Source organism: Durio zibethinus, chromosome 19, assembly GCF_047325235.1.
Source record: "Durio zibethinus cultivar Kanyao isolate XHJ-2024 chromosome 19, ASM4732523v1, whole genome shotgun sequence".
Lineage (NCBI taxonomy): Eukaryota > Viridiplantae > Streptophyta > Magnoliopsida > Malvales > Malvaceae > Durio > Durio zibethinus.
In genome coordinates, this window is record NC_143180.1 from 20,129,806 (window position 1) to 20,136,718 (window position 6,913).

The following is a 6,913-nucleotide window of genomic DNA, read 5'->3' on the forward strand; positions in this document are numbered from 1 at the left end:
AAAGTTAGAAAGATGAAATTGTGGGAAATAATGTGTATAAGAATAAATGGCCAGTAAATAGTAAAATCAAAAGATTATTGTGTGAAGTTGTGTTTATTGTAGTTTGGTGTACTCACCAATTGTATTCTTTATTTATTCAAACAAATAAAAAAGTGATATTAAAATTGCTGTAGCATTCCAAAGCAAAAGCACTATAGCAAATTGGTACTACAAGAGAATATCACAATTGATATTGAAAGTCGAAATTCTACGACTAACCATTAGTTACATTTTAGAAATAGAGAATTTTAAACATACAAATTGAGTGTTTAAACATAGATATTCTATATTACAGCCGATTCACTACAAAGGCTTTATTATAAAAGTGCTTAAACATTTTCAATACAAAGGAGAAAAAAATAAATTGAAAGTAAATACACGTGGTTAGAATAATTATTCAAATTATTAGCACCTTAATATTAGCCCTTGCAAACTTCATGATCCCACAATTCTCCCAATTTTATGATTGAGAATGGATTGGACAATGGAAGCGATTGACGAGTAAGGGCTTGAGTGACTTGTCGCATGGTTGGCCGAAGTTGGTGATTGCCATTCAAGCATGCAAGTGCTAGCTTTGTGGTAGAGACAACATCCTTTGCAACTTGTCTTACCGGTGGTGAAAGACGTTGGTCTATCACATCTTTAAGTAAAATCTGTTGGTTCTCATTTGGTACCAATGTCGATCTTGATGCTGATGACGACGACGATGGTAAACATGAAATCAAATCAATAGGATGCCTCCCCATAAATATTTCCATTGTTAGCACTCCAAAACTGTATACATCATATCTCTCATCTACTTTCGATATATAAGCCAACTCTGTTTAAAAAAATATATCTAATCAATGTGGTCTATTAAGCAAGAAATATATTTTATCAATACACTATTATGTAAGAATAAAGAATATTGAGAAGATTATAAAATAATGTTGAAAAGAAATTGTAAATGTTTAGAAGATTACTTGATAATTGAAATTGATAGGTTCTAACAAAATTTTACATTTAGTTCATCGTTAGATATATTGAATATTGAAAAATTAAGTGTTAAACTTCAAAGATTAATTACACATTCGATACTTGAATTATAGTAAAATTCTTAATTTGATACTTAAAATTTGAAAAGTTACAATCGTGATACTAATTGAACTTTGTTTTAATGCATCAATTTACACACAAACTAACACTTTTAATTGAACGATGACATGTTTAAAGTATCTTAAAAAAAGATATCAATAAATACCTGGAGCTATGTTCCCAAAAGTACCAACAAGTGAGGTCCAATTAGAAGAGTCAAGCTTTAAAAGCCTAGCTGTACCGAAATCTGAGACATGAGCCTCAAAGTCCAAATCCAAAAGAACATTGTTGCTGGAAATGTCTCGATGAATTATAGGTGGTGAATGGTCATGATGCATATAAGACAAGGCATTTGCCACTCCTTTTACAACATTTAGCCTCTTCTCCCAATCCAACTCCATTGCCTCATCCTTGTTGCTTAACACCATTCTCAAACTTCCTCTTTCTACAAACTCATAAACCAAAAATGAGTTCTTTGGATGTGAGCAAAAGCCATACAGCTTCACAATGTTACGATGCCTTATTTCTGATAAAGCATGAATCTCGCTTTCAAAGGCTTTCAAGTTGTTGGAGATCATGCTATCTTCAGATTGGTGAAGTTTCTTCACAGCAACCACCTCCCCAATGGGTACCGCAGCTTTATAAACAGCTCCATAGCCTCCTGAACCAATGCAATTGTTGGAGCTGAAATCTTCAGTGGCTTCAATAATGTTCTCATAGAGTATTCTTCCATTATATCCCCACAATGTGAAAAAATCTCCAAGTTGTGCCTCGATGGACTCGGATTTTCTGGTTTGGTTCTTTTGGCAAAGAATAAGGAAACTTCCAGCCATGACAAAGAGCAAAAGAAGAAGACCAAAGAGTGGAAGTACAATGAAAATGATGACTTTGCTGCTTTTTCTATGACCGTTGCTAGTAGCAGCGACAGCACAAGGCATTAGTCCAGTGGCATTACCACATAGTCCCTTATTGCTTCTTAAGGCATCAAATGAAGCCTCATGAAATGCCTTAATGTTAGGAATAGGGCCTTCTAATTGATTGTAAGATATATTCACAACAGTCAAGCTTTTTAAATCATTAAAAGAATTTGGGATGGAACCGTTCAGCATATTGTGCGAAAGGTCCAATATTTCCAAGGAATGTAATTTTGCAAGCTCCTGTGGTATCTTCCCAATAAGTAAATTCTGACTTAAATCTAGATTTTGAAGGCCATTTATGTAGCTTACTGAAAATGGAATGCTTTCTCCAAGTTTATTCTTGCTCAAATTCAGGTCCAATAACTTTGAGCACTCTCCAAGTTGATTAGGAATCGGTCCACTCAAATTGTTTGATGCCAAGTTAAGATATTGTAGATTTGAAAGAACTCCAATCTCTGGTGGAATTTTGCCTGAAAGTTGGTTACCACTTAGCAAAAGTTTGTACATCAATGTCAACGCTCTCAATTCCTTGGGAATCTCACCAATGAGATGATTTGAAGAGACATCGAGTTCGTGTAATTGAGTTGCCTGCTTCAGCTCAGGTGGTATCTTTCCAGAAATGTTATTATTGGAGATCCGTAGGCTTGTTAGACTATGGCATTGCCCCCAGTTTGGCGAAAGTTCGCCATAAAATTTGTTGTTGCTTAATGCAATATAATTCAAATTAGGATATATACCAAAAGCTTCTGATATATTTCCTGTCAACTGGTTTCCTTCGAGCCTAACTCTGAATAAGCTTTTGCAAGTTTTCAAAGTTGGTGGGATAAGATCCGTCAAATTGTTGTTGAAAGCCGAAAGATTTGCGAGTTGTCCACCCCTGCATAAATTTTTGGGTAATGGACCACTGAGATGGTTATCTCCTAATTGTAATGATTGCAAATGCGTAAGATTGCCGAGCGCTGAAGGAATTGGCCCTGATAAATGATTATGGTGAAGATATATCCTCATAAGCTTCGGTATGCTTCCTACGGAAGCAGGGATTGAACCAGAGAAATTATTTTTACTCAACCCAAAGTCAGTGAGAGATTTAAGCATCCCTATCTCTTGAGGTATCGACCCAGAAAACATATTTTGATCGAGGTAAAGAGTGGATAGACTGGTCAAGTTTCCTATGCAAGCAGGGATTGAACCAAAGAAATTATTTTGACTTAACTCAATATCAGTGAGAGATTTAAGCATGCCTATCTCTTGAGGCATCGATCCAGAAAACATATTTTGGTAGAGGTAGAAAAAAGATAAGTTGGTCAAGTTTCCTATGGAAGCAGGGATTGAACCAGAGAAATTATTTTGATTCAACTCATAGTCAGTGAGAGATTTAAGCATCCCTATCTCTTGAGGTATCGACCCAGAAAACATATTATATGAAGGTAGAGGCTGGATAAACTGGTCAAGTTTCTTATGGAAGCAGGGACTGAACCAGAGAAATTATAATGACTAAACTCAAAGTCAGTGAGAGATTTAAGCATCCCTATTTCTTGAGGTATCGATCCACAAAACATATTTTGATAGAGGTGGAGAACAGATAAGTAGGTCAAGTTTCCTATGGAAGCAGGGATAGAACCACGTAGATAGTTATCAAAGAAATAAATCTCGGAAACTGAACTCAGCCTCCCTATCTCTAATGGAATGGAACCACTGATCTCATTACTTGCCAAGGAAATCAACTCAAGACCTTTCAATAAGCAAATTTCGGATGGAATATTCCCCGAAAAGTTATTGTATTGCAAGTCAAGGAAGGTGAGCTTGGAAAGGTTCCCAATGTGTGAAGGAATGGGCCCATACAGTGAGTTGTTGCGAAGGTTAAGCCTCATCAGGTTAGGGAAGAAAAGAAAGCTAAGACTATGAAGTGTACCTTTCAACCCAGAATCTGGAAGGCTTAGATTGGTGATGCTTTCAGCCTTGTCGCAGGTAATTCCACCCCAACTGCAATGGGAGTCTCCAACCCACAAAGAAAAGAGCAAAGTTTGGGTGTTGTTGTCTTTCCATTTTAGAAGAGTTTCCGCTTCTTTACCTCTTGTAAGTGCAGCAATGGAGGATGAAGAAGCAAAAACAGAGGAAGAGTGAAGCAGGACAAGTATGAGGAAGAACATGACTTTGAATGGTATTAAGAAAGATGACATGATTTGGATAGTTCAAAAAGGATAAGTTGACTATTATAATAATCAAACTTCATAGTACATGTTATATTCTATTCCTTCTATATTTTATTCTCACAAAATACAAGTTTCATTCCTCTTTTATTTTATTTTACAAACCAAACATGTCGTAAGTTCTTAGATTTTTGACAATCCATAACTTAAGGTATGAACTAAACTCATGTTTGAAAATCATATGCATACCAATTATGATGTTCACAACAAATAGATACGATTTTGGATTCAATTTTCTATGTTTAATTTTCGCTACTTGTTATGTTCATACATGTATGTTTGTCTGATAAATATTGTCAAATTGCTACAATTTTAAATGATTAATTTAAACTATTTAAATGAACATATAAACAATTATTGATCAAGTTTTATAAAATTATCCTTTAAAAGCATAAAAAATCTTTCAAAAAATTCTAAATTAACCAACAATATACATTTTTAAGTTTTGAATAACTTTTAAATGATTAACTTAAATGAGTATCTAAACAATAAATTTTGATAATGTATGGCCTTTCTTTAAGGTGCCACATGGCATTCATCTCTTTTTATTTTTTTCTTTTTTTATTTAATAAATATTTTTATTTAATTATTTTGTGTGTGGACCCAAAATCTAGAAGGCTTAGATTGGTGATGCTTGTTGCCTTATTGTGGGTAATTCCAACCCAATTGCAATGGTTGTCTCCAACCCACAAAGAACATAGCAAAGTTTGAGTGGTGTTGTCAACTCTAGCCTTCCATTTTAGATCATTTCAGTTTCTATGAAACATTCATATCAAAACGCAACTTCAATACCAATGGATCTTTTACATTTTAAATTAATTTCGTTGGATTTCTTTTATAAAAAAATTGCAATGTAAAAAAATTTTAAATTCTCTCATAAATATTGATTATTGGTATTTTTCTATTTTTTGTAGTAAAAGAATATTCTAATTTAATTCATGCTTATTTTAATAAAAAGTATGGGTTATAAAATTTTCATGATAATTTTTTTAAATAAAAATTATATGATACATCATTGAAAATTTTAAACTCGATAAATGAATTTATAAGATTAATACATATCATTAGGTCATAATTAAAAAAATTAAGTACATAGACAAATTAATGAATTAAAAATTATCTAATATAATTTTTTAAAATTTTATAAACAAAATTAAAAAATTAACCTGTATTTTATAATAATATATTTATAAAAATTAATAAATTATTAAAATAACTCTATCATCTACATATATATAATAATTTAATTATTAAATGAAGATACCAACCCTTTAGACCATAAACCAACACTCAAATTAATTTATAAATAACAATTCTTAAATATATAATTATATAAATTTTTATTCATTTAATTTGGTTCAAGCCGATCTTTTATTCAATATGGAGTCTTATCCAATTCTTGGGGCCTCTCATTTCTAACGTATTCATGGTGATAATTAAATTATAGGTGGGAGGATACGCAAGAGTTAGTCAATACTGAATAGAAAAGACTTAAATGAATTAAATGAAATTTTGTAAGTAAGGTTTTAAAATCATACACATCTTCATCTTCATCTCTAAAATTTTATTTATTTTTTATTTTCATTCAAATAAAAAATTGAAGTTTTATTAAATTTGGATAAGATTGACATCTCTAGTGTATTGAAAATAATTTAGGATTCACTTGAATGGGTGATAAGATTAATTTTGGTGAGATTAAAAACAACGATTAGATTGGATGCTATATCAACGAGATTAAAATCAATTGTCAAGATATGTCTTTCCATGCAAACACATGGTAGAAATGAGGTAACTTGTAATTAGAGGAGAAATCACCATTAAATTTGTATGTAATAAAACTTTTAAATTATTTAACGTTTATAAAATTGATAAATAATTTAAAAATCCATAAATTATTTTTAGGTCAAATAATAATTTTTTGATAAATAATTAAAAATTAATAAAAAAATAATAGCACAAATGCTATTGTTCTTTAATTTTTTTATTAATGATGTAGTTATCTATTTTTAGTTAAAATAATAATATAATATAATACTAAATTTTATATTTAGTTATTAATTATTTATATAATAAAATTTATAAAATTATATTTTTTAATTCATAATATAATAATAATTTTATTTATTTATAATTTTATTCTATAATAAAATTTTTCATTATATTAAATTAAAAAATTATTTCATAATTTATTAGCTAAAAAAAAAGAGCAAAAATGTCAAAAGTGTCAAAAGCTTACCACACTCCTTTCCCATCGGTGCAATTTAAGTCTTCCACTGAAGCCACGTAAATATAATCAAATCATGCCTTTGTGATCCAAATAGCAAAACACAGTGCAATTGTATAAAAAGTGCTTAAATGCATTAAACAGTAACACCAATTCATTTTAAATGAGGTTTTAGATGAATTTTTGTAAGCAAAATTTGTGAATTTTTTATTAAAATATTTAAAAAAACTAAAATTAATTAATTTAAATTAATGAGTTAAAAAAATCATGTATCATAAATAAAATTGAACATTTAAAATAAAAGCATAAAAGCATAAAGTAAATAATTTTTTAGAAGGCATCCGATTTAAAAATAATTGACCTTAAATAAAGAGTTTTTTATATAGTAAAATAAATTATTATGTTATGTGGTATCAATAAAAACAACAATAGCAACTAGATACAAAAAA

General features: G+C 30.3%; 1 pseudogene; it reads right to left on the reverse strand.

Moving 5' to 3' along the window:
- Nucleotides 1-379: 379 nt before the first annotated feature.
- Nucleotides 380-4,375, reverse strand: LOC111310503 (uncharacterized; annotated as a pseudogene).
- Between the last annotated feature and the right edge of the window lie 2,538 nt (nucleotides 4,376-6,913).